This window comes from Felis catus, chromosome C2 (genome assembly GCF_018350175.1).
Source record: "Felis catus isolate Fca126 chromosome C2, F.catus_Fca126_mat1.0, whole genome shotgun sequence".
NCBI classification, from domain to species: domain Eukaryota; kingdom Metazoa; phylum Chordata; class Mammalia; order Carnivora; family Felidae; genus Felis; species Felis catus.
In genome coordinates this window covers 8,782,713-8,802,930 of record NC_058376.1, presented here as the reverse complement: position 1 = coordinate 8,802,930, position 20,218 = coordinate 8,782,713, and the positions used below count along the sequence as shown (strand labels likewise).

General features: G+C 43.6%; 1 protein-coding gene across 6 annotated transcripts in view; it reads right to left on the bottom strand.

Annotated features, from left to right (window-relative positions):
* Positions 1-20,218, bottom strand: part of HLCS (holocarboxylase synthetase) — a 234,880-nt gene that overhangs the window by 15,256 nt on the left and 199,406 nt on the right. The gene's annotated exons all lie outside the window — the stretch shown is intronic.

Sequence of the window (20,218 nt, the reverse complement as noted above, 5' to 3'; positions counted from 1 at the left end):
GGGATGATGGAGAGACGGTATTTGTATGAAGTTTCCAATAATAGTTTCCAAGGTTCCATAGCACCCTGCTCCCCAGGTGCTGAGGAGAAAGGGCCCTGAAGAAAGACCACGATCGGGGCTCAGGGAAGGGGGTGGGCCTCCACAGATGGTAAGAGAAGAAACACACTTAAAAGTGTAGAGAAACGGCACAGTGTCTCTCTGTGCACCATGGCCGGCAGACTTTGGCATTGATGCGCGTGGACCCCAGTAGCAAGGGGCCCGGAAAACCCCTTTTCCTTGCTAAGAAGAGCCTGGCCACACCGGGTGGGGGCCGGCTGGTCTGACAGGCACAGGGCACTCCCAGAGAGCAGGCCGCCTGCGTCGACGTGCCAAGCCCACCTTCCATCTTACATGAAACACAGCTCCAGAAGTATTTCTCTTGGACACCATGAATAACCCATTGAGACCAACTGTTCCTATGCAATGTTGGGCTCCAAGAATAAAGCGTCCTTTTCTTGGGTCGGACCAGCGGAAAACAGAGAAGGGATCTCTGTCCATGCAGGGAGGTAACACTGTCTTCTCAGGGCTTCACGCTTTCCAGAAAGTTCCGGCAACCCCTCACCTGGGCTCCAAAGGCCACAGGTTCTGGTGGCGGTGGGGAGCAGCTAACAACCTTTTCTAGGGGAGTAGGTGGGGGGGGGGATGATTTAGCACACTGTGAGCAGACTGCAAAAGCTCTCTCAACGGCAGGCAATCTAGGATGTTCTTTAAATAAACATGTAGACAGAACACGGTCCTGTCGATAGCCAGTGCTGGTGATGGTGGAATTAGGCGAGGGGGTGGGGGAGGTTTAGAAACCAAACACAGACTTCTAGAACAAAGAGAAATGATTAAGGGAACATATGCACTCAACTGCTGGAGGTTTGGCAGCAGTTAACAGGGCATATTGATGAGAAGACGGAGTTTGTGCAGCTGAAGGCCAGGAGGAAATTCTGCAAGAGGGAGACAACGAGGGAAGGAGGTAATACGCGGTCTGAGACAACCAGGGGCCGCCAGATTTATTTGTGCTATCTGAGATAACTCTGGGGGCCAAACCACACGGCTTACGGTCAACAAAGAAGCATTTATGAACTTCGCGAATTTTGCATTTCAGAAAATGAAGCCGCTAGGGTTTGCTTTAGCAGAAAGGAGGCACCATAAATGCATTTCCATCCTGAGTTGATGATGTTCTCACAAAAGGAAACAGAAAAAGAAAGAAAAAAAAAAAAGGATGAGGTTACATAATGATTATGCCCCTGCTGCTGTATATTTTCTGTCCTTGTTTGCGAAGGCTGTGGAATAAAAGGTTTCTGTGAGTGGTAGCTGAATGCACTCACTTCGGTACTGACGGGGCATGCCGGAAAAGCGCTCTGTTTTTCTACTCTTCTCTGGAGTCTCCAACATCCAGACCTCAAAAGGCCACTTTGCAAATATGACCACTTCAGTTCCTAAGGACATCACAGCACCTCGTGGGTGCTCGGCCAACGGGAACTTCCCGAATTTCACCGTTGGAATAAAGCTTCAATAATTTAAGACTGATCTAGAGGACAGGCTGGTATGAACCTGTGTGAAAATCCTTAAGGAATAAAAATTACATTAAATTCAGACCCATTCAATCCATTTTGGGGATTCAAACCTAAGGAAACAGTCGGTCCACATTCACCAAGAGCTATACAACTGTGGGAATAGCCCATGTGTTCAATAGGGAAATGTTGAGTACACTGTGGTACATGAAGTCAATGGAATAACTCCCATTAAATAGGGTGGTTATGAAGAGTATGTGGCAACATGAAAGAAATGCTTGCAACACGCTGCTAAATAAAAAAGCAGTATACAGGGGCGCCTGGGTGGCTCAGTCAGTTAAGCCTCTGACTCTTGATTTCGGCTCAGGTCATGATCCCATGGTTTGTGAGGCTGAGCCCCATGTCGGACTTTGTGCTCACAACACAGAGCTTTCTTGTGATTCTCTTCTCCCTCTCTCTCTGCTGCTCCCCAGCTTGAGCACACGCTTACACACTTGCTCTCTCTCTCAAAATAAATAAAAACTTTAAAAAGCAGTATACAAAAACCTACATATACTTTTATTCCAACTATGTAAAATTCATAGAAAACGGAGTGAGACTTATTCAGGCTTTATTACTTATTAGGCGTTATAGGATGATTTTTTATTTTAAAACTTCCCTTTAAGATGACTGGTTACCTTTAAAAGTTATGCTGAAATTTGGCGCACTTGGGTGGCTCAATTGGTTAAGCATCTGACTTATACTCAGGTCATGATCTCACTGCTTGTGGGTTCGAGGTCCACGTCAGGCTCTGCGCTGACAGCTCAGAGCCTGGAGCCTGCTTTGGATTCTGTGTTTCCCTCTCTCTCTGCCCCTCCCCCGCTCATGCTCTGTCTCTCTCTCTCAAGAATAAACATTAAAAAAATTATGCTGAAAAATTCTGGCAAAAAAAGCATGGCTTTTATGTTTAGATATAATATTTGTAATTAATTCCTCATCAATATTTCCAAGAAAAGAACTAAAAGATCTGCTTTAAAATTAAATAAGAGTTATCTACAGCACCCGTTTTATTATGAGCAAAAGCTTATTTGATAGTATTAAGAAGTAGAAATTCTTGAAACCAGTCTGTTCATAAGCAATCAGCCTTAAAAACTTTGTTTTTTATTTTTTTATTTTTATTTTCAACGTTTTATTTATTGTTTTTGGGACAGAGAGAGACAGAGCATGAACGGGGGAGGGGCAGAGAGAGCTCTGAGCCATCAGCCCAGAGCCTGACGCGGGGCTCGAACTCACGGACCGCGAGATCGTGACCTGGCTGAAGTCGGACGCTTAACCGACTGCGCCACCCAGGCGCCCCAAAAACTTTATGCTTTCTGACCTGGTGACTGTCCTTCTAGGTATAAATCCTAAGGAGTATTCAGACAGAGAAACAAAATAATTCAGGGGCACAACTATTCATCACAGCTTTACAATGTGAAAATCAGAAACAATATGAACAGTCTATGAATAAAGGAATGAAAAAAATCATAGCATCCTCACATGAAAACCTATCATGTAGCCGTCTGTGATACCCGCAAATGTCCACTGGACTCCTTCAGGTGATTAAATTATGACGCAAAACCCTATATACAGCATTATTCTAAAAGATGTTTTAAAATACCCTTTTTAAAATTGTTAAGAAATATACCACGATATTAGCTCTGGTTATTCTGAGGAGTGTATTCATTTTTAAAAAAATACAGAAAAGTGCAGAGCAGAAAATAAGTCCCTCTTCTCATTAAAAGTGCATATTCTCCTAGACTTTCCCCCCTTTTAAACAAATACACATAGATATACTTTACAAAATAGGTTTTCTGATGATTGGAGAAATTCCTGACTGTGGAACTATTAAAAGGATGTTGCGGATGTATAGTTATGGACATCTTATTGATACCTTATTTGATTGATATCTTACTGGTATTTTAATCTTACAGACAATAAAAAAGGGAATGAGTGAAAACAGCGCGTGTGATCCCCTTCTATGTAAGCTGTCCATTCCTGTGTGCATTTAGAGAAAAATACAGGACACACATCAACAGTGGCTGTTACCTCCAGAAGGTGGAGGTGGAACCAATACGTGGTGATGTTAACTCCTCCATGCTGTCTCATGTGGTCTCTGGGTGGTAAGATTTCACGTGGTTTTGAATTCCTTCTTTATACTTCTCTGAATTTTCCAGTGTTTCTGCACTGGGAGTGCATTCATTGTACAATCAGGAAAAAATGCTATTTAAAAGAAGATTTATCGAAACTCAACTTTGCTTCCTTAGGTGAAGCATGCATCCGCCAGCTCACTAGCTGGGGAGCACTCTCTTCCTTTCCAGAGACGGTAGACTGCCAACCGACTGAGCGGTAGCAGGCTCCCTGTAAGGATCCCCCATGACTCAAACGCTGCACGTACGGCTGTGCCGGTCCCTTGCCGTCCTTCCCTGGGGAGCATGTGCCCCGTGCAACGGGCAGGCTGAGTCTGCCTCCTGTCCCTGCACAGATTGCCGCTGGGCTCGGGAGGTGGCATGCGTGTGGCCACCGGCATCTTCGGAGCATGGGGGGTCTTCATCAACTCTTGCTCCTGGTGCCCATGCTGTGTCTTTTCTTTGATGTCTTCCCCCTGGTATTCTCAGTTCTGACCCCTCCCTTTACTTGGCTTTCGGAAACACGCATTCTCAGATAGTCCCCCTCCCGTTTTCTATACGTAAAAAATAACCCAATTAATGGGGTAGGGATGAGGCAGGGGGAGGAGGACCCAGGAAGCCAGACATTCATTCAGTCACCGTTTCTGATTTTTAAAAGCTTTACTGGAAGAGATACTCCCACTACGCACAACCCTGCGGATGTCTGCATAGTTCAAAGGAAACGGCGCTAAACTTCACTTCAGAAACTTAAAAAAAAATTTTTTTTAATGTATTACATTGCAAACACCAACCATTAGTTCAGGAAGACTTTTTTTAAGTTAAAAAGCTAAAATATCAAGATATTTTCATTTTGAAAAAGTCTGACTCTAGGAGTCAATTTTCTTAATTTTTTTTAAAGTTGTCTTCAATGTAAGAACACGCATTTTTAAAAAAAATTTTAGATGTTTTTATTTATTTTGGAGAGAGAGGGACAGATGGAGCACAAGCTGGGGAGGGGCAGAGAGAGAGGGAGACACAGAATCGGAAGCAAGCTCCAGGCTCTGAGCTGTCAGCACAGAGCCCAACACGGGGCTCAAATTCACAAACTGCAAGATCATGACCTGAGCTGAAGTCAGATGCTTAACCTACTAAGCCACCCAGGTGCCCGTTTTTTGGTTTTTTTTGTTTTTTTTTTTTAGAAAAACTGCTTAACTATTTTTTTTTTTAACAACAACACATGGAGTAAGGGGTCGGTCCAGAGGGCTCTGTGATGCCTGGGGACACACTGGTGACTTCTGAACAAGTGGCTAGGCATGTGGGTGCAAAGCTGAGATTGACAGTCCCAAAGATGCACAGTGCCATCCAGGAACTGGGGCGTGGGGTGGCTACTGCTCCTGGCAGGACAGGAAAGGCAAGGTTCCTGAGGAAACTCTGAAAACACCACAGTGCAGCAGAGTCAGACCAAGGGAATCAGATCAAGATTCAAATTCAAATCCCAGTGTTGACAGAACTAACCATCAAGTAAGGGGCTTCGTCTCTCTAAATCTCTCCAGTCACCCAGGAAATCTGGTTCCGGTAGGAAGAAGACAGAACACACGTGGTGGTTTGACACTGGGTGGGTATTTAAATAGAGCACTTCCTCTTTGTTGCATGGATCCTACAGCTTCCTACTGTCCCATGACCCCCTCTTGGGGATAAAGAGGGTGGTCAGGGAGAGGGAGGACCAGTGGAGTGAGTGAGTGTGTGTGTGTGTGTGTGTGTGTGTGCGCGCGCGCGAGTGTGTATTTAAAGTTTATTTATTTATTTTGACAGAGAGAGGAAGGGGCGGGGGCGAGGGGAGAGAATCCCAAGCAGATTCTCAGTGCACAACCGACTGAGCCACCCAGACTCCCCAAATGTGTGGTTTAGCACTCCTCAAAAATTCTAGATAATGCCTCTCCTCTGTACCTCTCACCCCCTCTCCCGCTTCTATCTACAAAGCACTAACATCTAAACATAGGGCTACAAAGCATTTAGATTAACACCAGTAACTGGGGTTGCAAAATATTCCCTTTTAGATCTTGGGTCTCTGAACCCACTTAGCAAAGCTATAAACAGTTGGGTGAACTAACTATTTGGTTGACTTTTTAAAGGCAGCACTTTCTTCAGGTTATTATTACTCGTGAATAATTTCAGCCACTCATGCACACAGGCACACAACAGTTTTATTAACATATTTTCATCACCTTCTGGCTTTGACATTTAAAGCTATAACAACCTGTTCTCAGTCAACCCCTAGAATACTGTAAGTAAACTTTACATTATATACCCCTTTCTCTCTTTCAGTGTATAACTGGATGAGTATTTCAATTATAGGTGAAATGGGAATTTGGATTGTTCAAGAACACCACGTTGCAACCCCCCTCCAGCGCTCCCCAGAAGCAGAAGCCCCACCTGTACCTCTGTTGAAGGATGCTGTGGGTCAGACCCTCTCCTGGAAATGCTGTTTAATTTCTGTATCTCCTAACATAACCACCACTCATAGGTTTCCGGCTAATCTTCCCCATCTCCAACATCATAATAGCATCTACGCTACTGCTAAATCACTTCATTGTTCACAGGGAAGGGGTCCTGTGGATTCAGCTTTCAGAACGAGGCACCTGTCTAGTTAGACCAAGATTTATTGCTGTTGGCCCGTATTATTCAATCAAGATGAACACAAACCACAGTTTCTCACCCGTGACACTGTAACATAAACAATGGATGTCTGGGCATCACCTCCTTCCACTTTAGACCAGTGCAGTTACAGAATTTGCAGATGGACAACCAGGCTTGTGTAGATGGAGATCGTCATGGCACCCACTGCGACCTCTATGACCACGCCTCAACGGTGGTCCTGATCCTAGCTCCTCACCTTCTGGACGTGAGCCTTTGCTGTACAACCACACACGGGCACTCAGACCACGTGCTAAGCCCCTCCGCTACAGGTCACCAGATTACAGGATCTCAACCCATGGCTCAAGCCAATCAGAGTCCATCATCTGTGGCTGAAGGTGGGGGGCTCCTCAGGGAGCGTGTCCACAGCCATTACCATGAGTCATCTACCCCAACAGAGGGCCTTCTGCTGCGGGACGTGGCTGCTGTTTCAGAAGACAGGCGCTGACGCATCTTGACCACATGGTGAGCAGACATCTGGGACCCGTTTCCCTGCAGGCACTGGGTAGACTTTCAACTTGTCCAGAACTGATGCCAAATTTTTAGGCTATGAGTGGCACTTCACACGCAGTATCTCATCTAAGCTTCACAAGTTAGACAAAGATACGGTGTTGGAAAAGTGAAACCATTTCTGTAGGGCCACAGGGCCAGCAGGTCAGGAACTCAAATCAAGTTCTGGCTGGTTCTCAGGCTCATGCTATTTTGCTTTTGTTTTGAACCTTTCTCTTTGAAATAATATCAGACTAGCAGAAAAGCTGCAGGACAGTAGGAGGAACTCCTACATGACTTTCACCCAGCACCCAGATTTCCTAAATGTTAGCTTTTTAAGCACAGAGCCTGTTCCATCTGTCTGTCTTTCCGTCCATAATTTTTTCCCTGAATTACGTGCAAGTTGCAGTCATAACATCTCTTTATTTCTCTATATGTCAGTGTATCTTTCCTAAAAATCAAGGATTTTATGTAATCAGAGTACGATGATCAAACTTGGGAATTTAATATTCTGATACAATACTATTATCTAATCTGGGGGTCAGCAAACTCCTTCTGTGAAAAGCCAGATAGTAAATATTTTAGTCTTTGGGAGCCACTGGGTTTCTGTTGCAACTGTTCAACTCTGCTAGCCAGGCACAAAAAGCAGGTGTAGACAACCTGTAAATAAGTCAAGTGTGGCTTACTTATTTCAACACAACTTTATAGACACAGAAATTTAACTTTCATGTACTGCTCATGCATCACGATATAGTACTTAAAAAAAATCATAGACTTTATTTTTTGAGCAGCTGTGGGTTTACAGAAAACTAAGCAGAATGTACAGAATTCACTTAGGTACCTTCACTCCCTGCACTTGCTTCCTTATTACTACCACCTTGTCTTAGTGTAGTATGGTCATTAAAACAGATGAACCAACACTGATACATTATTATTAACTAAAGGCCACAGTTTTAAATATTTTTTGAGAGAGACAGAGAAAGAGAGTGAGAGAGCACATGCATGAGCAGGGGATGGGTAGAGGGAGAGAGAGAGAATCTTAAGCAGGCTCCACACTCAGTGGAGATCATGACCTGAGCCAAAATCAAGAGTCAAACGCTGACTGACTGAGCCACCTAGGTGTCCCTAAAGGCCACAGTTTAATATTAAGTTCCCTCTCTGTACTGTACAGTTTTATAGGTTTGGACAAATGTGTAATGCTCTCTATCCACCATTACAGTACCATATAGAATAGTTTCACTGCCCTAAGAATCCTTTGCACCCCACCTATTCATCCCTCCTTTCCTCCTCCCAACCCTGGCAACCACTGATCTTTTTATTGCCTCTACCATTTTGCCTTTTCCAGAATGTCATATAGATTTTATTCATTTAATTTTTTTCCCCCAATCATTTAAAACTGTGAAAAACGATTCTGAGTTCTCAAGTGGTACAAAAACTGGCAGCAAGCCAGATTTGGCCTGAAGACCGTAGTCTGCCAACTCCTGATCTCATCTACAGAATTCATTCAAATTTTACCCACTGTGCTAACAATGACCTTGGCAGTAAAGCATGGTCTTCTTTCCGGTTTAGGGTAAATCCAGATCATTTGTTGCATTTCGTTACCATGTCTCCTTGGCTACCTTCAACTGGGTTCAGTTCTTTGGTCTCACTTTTGTCTTTCATGATCTAGACGTTTTTGAAGAGTGGAAGAAAGACATTACAGTCATTTTGTAAAATGTCTCTTGATTCAGATGATCTGAAATCTCCTCACAATGAGATTCAGGCCAGCACCTGGGGGCAGGAACAGAGTTCTTAGTGAGGCTGTGTCCTTCTTGGTGCACCACATCAGGAGGCACATGGAGTCGCCTTGTCCCAGTGTTGGTGAGTTAACTCTGATCCACTTGGTTAAGCGGTGTGTGCCAGGTTTTCCATGTAAAGTTACTGTTTTTCCACTGTTAGTTAAGAAGTATTTGTGGGGAGATAAATATCATGTTTCTTATCAGATTTAACCTACTGGTTTCAGCATCTGTGGATGAATCTTGCTTGAATAGATTATTTATTTGATGGTTGCCAAATAATGATTTTCTGATTCCATATATACTTGATGGGATGCTATTATAAGGAAGGGGTTTTTTTTTTTGTCTCCCCACTTATTTATTTATATCAGAATGGATTTGTAGATTCATATTTTATTTAACACACTACATATTTTCCTATCACTATTTCCTTTGATGCTCAAATTACCCCAGATTTGGCAAGTGGCAGCTCCTTCAGGCTGGCTCCTGTGTCCTACTGACACGTCCCTGTCATCTTTCAGCATTTCCTTACTTTCTGGCACAAGATGAGGTTCCAGGCTCACTTTCTCGGTCTTAGCCCTGGAATCAGCCTTTTCTCCATGGAGCTCTGGTTCCTTTTAGCAAAAAATGACATTTATAAAACAGATCTGGGTATGAGGAAATAGCTAGAAAGTGTGTTTCCTTCCTTCCTTCCTCCCCTCCTCCCATATCATCCATCCATCCATCCGACCATCCACCAACCCATCCACCCATCCATCCGTTCAAACATCCATCCATCCATCCATCCATCCATCCATCCATCCATCCATCCATCTTAAAAACCATTGAAGTCCACTGAAAACTCGAATTCTAATTCAACACCACAAGGTCCATTCTGTTTTCCCCCTTTCTATATTTGTAACTTCCTTCTTCAATAAGGAGAAATCTGGCTCCCATTATCTCAAATATATTTACTTATTTGCTCAATACTGTAACACACAGAAAGTGGTTTCAGAATTGCTGACCCATGCTACTGTGAAAAACAAACTTACTAACTAGCCTTCACTATTTATCTATAGTTCTTTTTTGTCTTTAGCCTGAGGGTATATAGTCAAATATTGTGTTCAAACATTCCCTGGGCTTGTTCTTTGTTGCTTTCACTATAGTGTGGTTGTTATTCATCTGAAATGAGGTTAGGTTTAATTGTACTTATGTATCCTATTATGCGCCCCCTCCTCCAATCTTTGTTTCTTATTTTTTTAACTCGGTTCCAAGAATCAGAATTATATAGAGACGTATACTGAGAAGTGTCCCACTCCCCGACTCACCTCATCTACCTGGATCTCTCCTAACTCCTTTCTGTAAATAACAATTCAACTAACATCACTAGTTTCTGGTTTATTCTTCCCATGTTTCCTTCTGCACAAATAAACTGATGCATGCATATTTTCTGCCCCCCCCCTTTATTCCTTTTTAGAAAGTTACCATTTTGTAGATACTTCTTTGCCCTTTTTTTTCTTCCATTACTGTAACCAGGAAATATGCTTTCTAAGTTCACAGAGCTTTTCTTCATTCTTTTCTAAACTGAGGGGCACACCACTGTGTGGATGTAGCATCGCTTATTCAACCACTCTCTTACAAGCAGGCATTTAGGTTGTCTCCAAAAGACAGTATAACGAATACCCTTGTTCTCACGTATTTTTGTGTTGTTTAAGTGTATCTTCACGATAAGTTCCTAGGAGTGGGATGCTAGATCATAAGGAAAATGCACATGTAGCTTTGTTAGATGCTGCCAGACTCCCCTGCATTACTAATGAACCAGCCACAGATTGCATACCTGTTCCCTCACAGCCTCACCAGTATAGTATGATGTCCCATGCTTTCATTTTGGCCAGGTGAGATGGCTTTCAGTGTAGTTGTAATTTGCATGTCTCTTACACGTGAGGTTTCCATATGTTTAAGAGCCATAATATATATAGTGTATGTGAACTACCTGTTCATATCTTTCACCTATTTTTTTAAAGTTTTATTTATTTATTTTTGAGGAGAGGAGGGACAGAGAGAGAGAGAGAGAGAGAGAGGGAATATCCCAAGTAGTCTCTGTGCTGACAGCGGGGCTCGACATGGGGCTCCATCCCAGGAACCTTGATATCATGACCTGAGCCAAAATCAAGAGTTGGATGCTTAACCAACTGAACCACCCAGGCGCCCTGTCTTTTGCCTATTTTTAAGAGTTCATTATATATCAGGGAATAATAGTGCTTTATCTGTGGCATCTTACCAATATTCTCTACCACTTTGTTATCTTTTAATTTTGTTTATGGTGTTTTTTTACCATGGAAAACTGTTTGATTTTTTATATCTATGTAGTAGTCAGCTATATCAACCTTTTACTGCCTCTTGCTTTTGTGTCTTCTGAGCCTTTCCCTACACCCAAATTCTATAGGAACTCATCCACTTGTGTCTAATATTTGTAAGATTTCACTTTAAGTTGAGATCCCTGATCCATTTGGAGTTTATTTTATGTATGACAGGGATGGGTCTGATTTTATCTTTTTCCCCAAATATCTATCAAATTGTCTCAGGATCATTTGCTAAAAAAAATCTATCTTTGGGGGCACCTAGGTGGCTCAGTCAGCTAAGCATTCAACTCTTGATTTTGGTTCAGGTCATGATCTCACGGTTCATGAGATCAAGCCCCATGCTGGGTTCTACACTGACAACGTGGAGCCTGCTTGGCATTCTCTCTCTCTCTCTCTCTCTCTCTCTCTCTCTCTCTCTCTCTCTCAAAAAAAAAAAGAAAAAAAAAGTCCTTCTTGGGGCGCCTGGGTGGCTCAGTCGGTTGAGCATCCGACTTCGGCTCAGGTCACCATCTTGTGGTTTGTGGGTTCCAGCCCCGCGTGGGGCTCTGTGCTGACAGCTCAGAGCCTGGAGCCTGCTCTGGATTCTGTCTCCCTCTCTCTCTCTCTCTCTCTCTGACCTTCCTCTGCTCATGCTCTGTCTCTCTCTCAAAAATAAATAAACACTTAAAAAAAGTCTTTCTTTGGCCTAGGAATTTGAGAGGTCACCTTTATCATAGACCATTTTTCTATACTTAGTTGGGTCTATTTCTGGACTTTCTATTCCGTTCTGCTGGTCTCTCCATTTATTCATGTGCCAGTATCACACTGTTTTAATCACAGAGGCTTTATAGCATGTTTTAAAATCTAGCAAGGCTAGTAGCACTTTATGGTTTTTCTTTATCATTGTTTTCCTATTACTGCATACATTTCTAAATGAACATTAGCATCTACTTGTCTAGCTTAATGGGTAAAAACATGGTATTTTTAGTACAAGTGTATTAAATTTGGGGAGAACTGATACTTCATGATGTCAAATTGTCCTATCAATAGGCAATGTCTTACATTTTTTCCAGGTTACCTTTGTGTATTTCAGGCATGTTTTAAAGTTATCTCCTGTAAATTTTACACATTTTTAAGCTCACTAATTATTTTATCTTGTTTGTTGCTATTATAATGGCATACCTATCCTTCGCCAATTATTGTTTGCATATACAAAGACTAGCAATTTCTGCATGCTAATTTTATATCTTGTTCTGTCATTGAAATCTTTTATTGTGTGAGTTAAAGAATTATTGATTCTCTAAGCCTTCCCAGGCATACTATAATGACATCTGCAAACAGACATAGCTTTTCTTTCTTTTCAATTATGCCTCTAATTGACGTCTGTTGTCTACTTGGATTGACTAATACCTTTAGTACCACGTTAAGTACAAGTAGAGATAGTATTCTTGCCTTGTTTCTGTCCTTAGTGGAACCCTCAGTTTTTAGGGTTCCCCCACTAAAGAAAACACTATCTTTAGTACTCAAACACACATACAATCATAGTAAGAAAATACCCATTAATTCCCACTTGGGAATGTATTTATCAAGACAGGATGCTGAGTTTTATGAAACGCTTTTTCAGCATCTATGGAGATAACAATATGCTTTTTCTCCTTCACTCTACTGACACATTAATGAATAAATGTATCTATAAATATATCAATTTATTTTTTTCCAGTATTGAACCAACCTTGCATTCCTGGAAAAGATACTTAATCATGGGATATTACTTTGTTAACGTAGTGTTGGATTCTGTCTTGTTAATATTTATTATGTCTGTATCGATGCTCAGAAGTGATACTGGTCTGTAATTTTTTGTGTTGTCTTTGACAGATTTAACTAGCAACATTTACTCCATTAAAGAGATTCTGAATTTTTTTCTTGAATTTCTCTACTGGAGTCCTGCCTATCAACAAGACTAAACAGTTTTGGCTAATGATCCTATAGAACAATTCCTAGGGAAGCCTTTTCTATTTGTTCTTGAAATGGCTTTAGTACTTCTAGTCTGCATCAAATCTCTTTGCACCTGTAGCTCTGTGAGGGTCATTTGCAACACGTGGGGATCAAGGCAATGAGTCCCACTAACATGGACTAGGTTAAGGAATTTAAGCCTACGAACCTTGAACGGAGGCTTTCACCTCACCCTGGTCAGGCTAGACAGACACTGGACTTTCTCAGGAAGGTACGGACCAGGTCTGGTAGAGATCAGCCAGAATGACCAAGTCCCCTGACATTCCACAGAGCATTCCTCATGTGTAACAAGCCAGAGGTCAAAAAGGAAACCATTTTGAGACTGTCAATCATCGCCATTAGAAACTTTAGAAAAAACTGAGATCCTATTTAGATGTTTTGTGCTATACTTTTCACTCGATTTTAACAGATGACTCCGTCTTTGCTAGAAACCACCAAGCTCAACAAATGTGGGATCTGCCCAGAGAATCAAGGTCATAGAATCAAAGTCGCCTCTACAGCTCGGTCTTCTAACAAAGTTGCACATGGAACCACCTGCAGTTAAAACAAAACAAAACAAATAGATGCTAAGGCTTCATCTTAGATGCATCAAATCCCAATCTCCAGGGCCAAAGCTTGGGTATGCTCTAGGTAATCAGGATGCAGCTGGTCCAAAGCCTGGTGTCCTGAAACCAGTGCACCAAAAGGTATTTCTCAATGACTTTAAAAAACAAAAAACAAAAACAAAAACAAAAAAAAAACCCAACTGTGTTTCTTGAAAAATCCCCAGAGCTACAACATAAAAGACTCCCCTCTCTCCTCTGGCCATCACAACTAGTGAAATAAAGTACTGCATTCTTTTTCTACCCTCTGAGATAACACAGAAACATGCCCACAAATGAAGAGGTTTTATCTGCTAGAGCTAAGGTGGTGATTCACAGTTGAGGACAAGGGGCCAGGGTAAAGGCATAAGGGATTGGCAGTCAGACAGAAAGTGTGCGCCAGAGAGCGCCACTGTATACAAGGCTATGAACTGAAAATGTCTGAGTTCCTTGTTAGTGTTCTGTTCCCCTAGACTGGCATCATTCACGGTCACCAAATGTCAGGCCTGACTAGTTTTCAGCTCCACCAAGCATGTTAAGGGCTCGGTCAGCCAGTCTCTCTCTCTCTCCCTCCCTCTCTCTCACCCATGCACTCTAGAGCCTACCTCATTCTGACAGGCTTCCAACAGTAAGTACACCAGCCAACACAGCACCATTTTCCCACTGACCTCAAGAATTTCTCCAAGGCCTCGTAAGCAAATTGATTAACAAGTCACACATCTTCAACCACAGGTAAAGAATGGGATCTTCAGGTCCTCAGAAAGTACAACAAGATTACCGCATTATCCAATGGTCCCATTTCCCGAGCACCCAACCGTGCTCTTGGGCCCTTAGTATGGGCGGGTTTTCTCACTTAAACACTCCCGTGACGGTCATCACCATGTGGTCTCATTTCACTCGCGAGGAAGTGGAGGCTGCCCAGGTTAATGGCCTGGTGAGGTCCCAGAACAGTTAACCAGGTTTGCTTGGCTCAGAGGCCCACTCCCTGAGTCACTACCAAAAAATCTCTTCTACTATCAAAACAAAATCTGAAGGCGGAAATGCCACCGGTCTCTTAACACGTGCTTTCTAGTTGTGTAACTTTGATGGTCCTGGGGGTTGCAAGTTTTTCTGGAAAGTTATGAAAACGTACATCCAGAGTGTAGTATCAGAATGGGGTTCTTGGCATTGTTAAGAACTGAAATAGAGCTACCACGCTTGTGCCACAGTTCATCAGCTCGGCCTTGCCTGTCTGAGTAGGTGTTTTCCCTACTCTGTACACATTCTTGTTTCAAAAATGCCAGTCTCTCTTCACCAATTTACATAAAAACTCAAATAGTTTCTCCACCTACAGAGCCAAGGGGCTGTTGAAACAGCTGGGCAGACAAAGCAACATGAAGGTAATGAATTTCTTCCTCTAGAAAGTGAGGCTTCACCCTGCCACTCAGGCCCTCGCTGGGCCCCTTTTTCCACCCCAATACCATCGCTGCTTCAAGGATAATTATGAGCAAGAATTTCCTGCCCCTGCCAGCTGGCCTCAAAACCATTGCTTCTTTCACCACCTTGCTGCCCTGAGTATCACCCTTCCTCTTTCCCTCTGGTGGCCCAGGCCTCTCTCCAGAGCCCTCCTTGCTCCCCACCCTGCCAGAGATCAACCAACATGCCCCGGCTCGTTCCACGAGGAAGCTTAGCACCGGCTTAACTCTTCATTCACTGGGACAAGGGGCCTCTTTCTTTAATGCACGGCTTTGCTCCATGATATGCTGGGTTTACGGCCCCCATGAACTAAACCTGGTTCAGAATTCAATTCTAGAACAGATTTTTGTTCAAATGGTTATTTTCCAACCACCCCCTCTCCCCAATTCCATTTTCTACCCAACTCTGTCGGCCCCTTGAGGCCGGCTTCTGGGGAGGCTCCGCGCTGGCAGGCCATGTAATATCCTGTTCTCTTGCTGAATTCCTTTATTGTTGCAGCGAATTTTACCGTCGATTCTCTAAGATTTCCCAGGCACGCTATCGCATCGGCTGCAAACAGAGACAGCTTCACTTCCTTTTCAATTTGTACACCTCTATTTGACTTCACTTGTCTACCCAAAGTGGTTAATAAATCCCTAGGATGATGTTAAGTAGAAGTGGAGACAGTGGGCTTCCTGGTCTTCATGGAAATACTCTTCAGGTGTCCTCACGAAATGGGACGTCGGCTTTAGGATTCAGAGGGTCTCACTCACTTTCTCCCAACACCGGGCCTCGGCCTCTCCTCTCACAGATCTTCCCACGGGCTCTGGGAAATACTGTTTCAGGCCCCGAGTGGCACGGGGTTCCCTGTGTGGCTGGTCTCTGGAGACACCCTCAACCCGGGGAGGGTCCTGTCCCCTTGTCCTTCCCTCTGTCAGTCTCCCCACATCTCAGCTGGGTAACATCTGTCTCCCTGATGACTGCAGGTAGCGACCATGTGCCCAGCACAGCAGGAGGTACAGTCTCCTTGACCTTATTTCAACAAGACACTCGTGCATGGAGAGGAGAATGAACAGAAAGGAAAAGTCAGCTTTTCCTGGGGTTTCCTGGAAATCTTCTCTCCGGATAACTACCTCATCCTGCCTTCAACTGCCCCTTTAAAAAGAAAGTGCTTCCCGTTTGTTAATTTTAGAGAGTTTTTAACCCCCCTTTTATTTTGCTTGACATTTTATAATCAATCTTCTGTATATGTTTATATATGCTTTTCTATTTAAACTTTTTTTTTTTTTTTAAATCTAAAAAACATAGTACCATACCGCCAAAGGTGTCAGGAAACACGCTCAAAATAAGGACGGGCTCCAAAGACCGCCCTGCCAACAAAATGCCAGTAAAATCTGAAACCCGGGTTCAGACACACTGGGAATGTTCCAAAATTTAAAACTTAAAGAACTTCTTTATTCCAGTAAATCAGCTTCCCTGTGAATACCATCAAAATCCTAGGCTTTAATGAGTGAGGGAATATCAGAGGAAGGGGTGGAGAAGGAAAGGATTTGGACAAGTACGAAATTTAATTTAAAAACTATTATGAGAAGTTTAATTTCCCCCTCCCCCAACCAAATACATAAATCTTTTCCACGCGTTTTGTTTCATTTTTCTTAAACAACAACAACGACAACAACTTTAAAGGCATCCTGAACCATCAGAAACAATGACAGGGTAAGTCAATGGAGTGGAGTTTTTAATAACAGATATTTATTTACTGGGTTCCTAATACTTAAAATGCCACTTTAGATATATGGAGGAATGCAAAAGAATCTTAAGTGAAGTTGCATTTCTCGCTCAGTGTATAATCAAACTGGGGAGAAAAGACTTCACTGGGAAGGATAATCAGTGACATGAGGCGGTGTAGACCACCTACGAGGGAAGGACAACACGAGGGGCCAGAGTTCAAGGGGAGACGGCTGGCTTCGTGGTGGGGGCAGGTCAAAGCGCGGCAAACCCAGATTGCACTTAAAGATGTGAACACGTGTAGGAAATAAGCTCGCCTTTGTAGGTAATAATTTCATACGCACAGCTCTGGCTTCGGCCATGGCCCAAAGCTGGAACTTATCAAGGCCACGAAGTACTGAACAAATTGCAAGAATATAGACTTAGATTTTTCAGCTGGCTGTGTGTGTGTGTGTGTGTGTGTGTGTGTGTGTGTGCGTGTGTGCGTGCGCGCGCAGGCACACAGGCGTGTGTGTACATGCTGGCTTGCCTAGGGCACTGTCACCTCCACTCCAAGTCCTGGTATAACTCAGTCTGGGATGCTCTTCCAAAAGTGCCCCCTGGGGAGCGGTGGGATAAGGCGCCACTTTAATCTTACGCGGAAACTGGCAATTAAGCGCCAGTCTCTTGGGGAGTTCTGGGCAATTGGGACTCCAGCCACCACCGAACAGCACTTGATCTGTCCCCGTCGAGGGGCAGCTGGTGCAGGATCCTCTGTCACACCCAGCGTCACAGAAAACCTGGTGCAGGTGCTTTGCTGGGGGCACTCATGGGGGTCACCTGTCTATGCTGAGCCCCAGGCTCCTCACAGATAAGCCCAGACCCTTCCCTATAACCCTCCAATAATAAATGTGTCACACTGCACAGGTACCCTGAGCAGAGCCCCGGGCACACTGCGGGCATTCAGCTAACGTTGGATCCCTCCCGCTGTCAGGCTGACACGATGGAAGGGAGAGAAGGCTCCTTGGCAGCATCTCTTCTAGGAGAAGGGGCAGCTCCTATGTTCTGGGCCATTTTACAATAGGCCACATGTCACCCTTGTCTGAGGTGCTCAGGATATTCTGGAGAAAGAGGAATCATCTTGTCTTCCCTCAGATTAAAAGAAAAGGCCCCATGACGGGGCATCTGGGTGGCTCAGTTGGTTGAGCACCAGACTTCGACTCAGGTCACGATCTCACAGTTTGTGGGTTCGAGCCCCCATCGGGCTCTGTGCTGACAGCTTGGAGCCTGGAGCCTGTTTCAGATTCTGTGTCTCCCTCTCTGTCCCTCCCTCTCTGTCCCTCCCCTGCTCACGCTCTGTCTCTCTCTCTCTCTCTCTCTCTCAAAAATAAAACCATTAAAAATTTTTAAAAAGAAATCAAGGAAAGGCCTGTGAAAACACCTGATGAAGCTGTCTGCCAGGTGGTAAACACACAGTTCACTTGTGCTGGTGAGCAAGCCGGGGGCTGCCCTTGGTCTCTGTCCTTGGCCCATCCACGGTTCGGGGGCTTGGGGGGTGGCGGGCCGACAGGACTCCTTGGGCAAATGCCACTGCCTTGTGCTTCTTTTTTGCTTTCATCCCTTGCTTGGCTCAGTTCTGATCACAGGAAGATTCTGTTTTTATTTTGCTAGATTCACCCAATTCCCTCAAGCCCCCAGTAAACTCCTGGGTAACCACTCCCCAGAAAAATCAAAACTGTGGCACTTCCTGGAGACTGTGATACTTTGTCTTCCTGCCACTGTACCGTGCACACCCGTCTGCACCCACGCTCCAGGCTTCGAGAAGCATCCAGCAGCACATCCCCCAAGGAACACGCAGAAGGGGTAGAACTGAGGGCATGTTGAGCTCACGATGCGTTGGGCCCGCCTGTCACGCACTCGACACAGCACAGCCACCCTGTGTCCACAGAGGGGGCCGAGTGGCTTCTCCTGCAGAACCCAAGGACGGACACACCTCTCGACCTACTGCTAAACCGGGTCCCAGCAAATGACCCTCATAAAGCCAAGAACAGTAAACGGAGCTTAACGTTCTAATGAAATCAACATTGCTGGGTGTGCTTTCACAAAATGAAACTGCCTGGAACTTCTCATAACGCTTTTTACGATAAGCATTAAAATGCAAAGGGGAAAGATGGGAGTTCCTGCTACAGACCCTGGTCTGTAATGGGGGCGGGGGCGGAGGCCTGAGGGGCGGGGTCTGGAAGAGAGGTGTGTGCACTGCATTACAGTGGGAGATTATTATATAAAATGAGTGTGTTATTAAAAGGATCCTGAAGTCATAAAAAGTCAAAGGAATTTTTAAGCGAGGATGAATAACTTCTTTGGTCAAAATGAATAACCTGTATTATAATGCTCTGCTGCACAGGGGAGTCCCGAAAGCAGTCACCCCATTTCCTATAGACGGGGGTGCAGCCCTGTGACAGAGATCTTCAATCGCCAGTAGTTGGATTTCATTGTTTTTGTACAGCACTTTAATTCTGGAAAGATCAGGAACAAAATCTTTTAAGAAAGTTGGTCTGAGAGAACCCTACCGGTTAGCAAATGAATACCTCGGTTATCCTGTTAGGAAAAGTCAACAAAAAGACCCATCCCCACAGCCACACAAGCCACCTGACAACATTTGTTCTTACTTCTCAAACACTATGCACCACCTCATCCATTTAATACCACAGACAGAATGAAATCACTGGGTCAGATAGATGACTGTAGTCTGATACGGTGAAGGAAAAAAAAATGTTTTTCATGCAGTTCTACTTCTTTCAAATGCATTCAATTAATTAAAAATATGCTGCAGTATGACTTTGGGCTTGAACTCCTCAAGTAGTTTAAACAATTTCCCTACAGTTTTGTCTGTGCCCATAAACCAAGGAAATTCCAATTTAATCTCCGACCGGATAATCATAAATTCTAAATTAGTGGAGGCTCAATAACATTTTCCTTTACCATGGTCAGGAGGATGTAGGATATTTAATTTATGAAAAGTAATCACGCCACAGATAGTTTGGAAAACAGAAATAAAAGATACAATCATCCAAACACAACATAACCACTTCTCCACATTTCCTGGTCCTTTTTCAGATGTCTGTTTTAAGATTTTAATCTAACAACTTATTTTAACCTACTTTTTAATTGATCTGAGCATCGCTCTATATTGTTAGTCTTCCTGTTGATGGGTAATATCCCATCGAGTGACTATATACAACGTGTTTCATAAGTACGAGTTTCCCAAAGGATATTCCCATATATTTTCCCATGTATTTCTTGTGTAGATTATGACAAAGCAGGGTTACTGGATCAAAGAGTAGGAACTTCTCATGATCCCTAATGCCCACTACCAAAATGCTTTTCAAAAGATTGTTCCCACTTACACTCCCATCAAGGTTTAAACTTGGTTTAAGAGTACCTATTTCGTTATATCCTTGCCTATCTTGGACAGTATCACTAAAAAAAAAATCCATGTTTTTGTTCGTTTGTTTTTTGGCTAATTTAGTGGGTGAC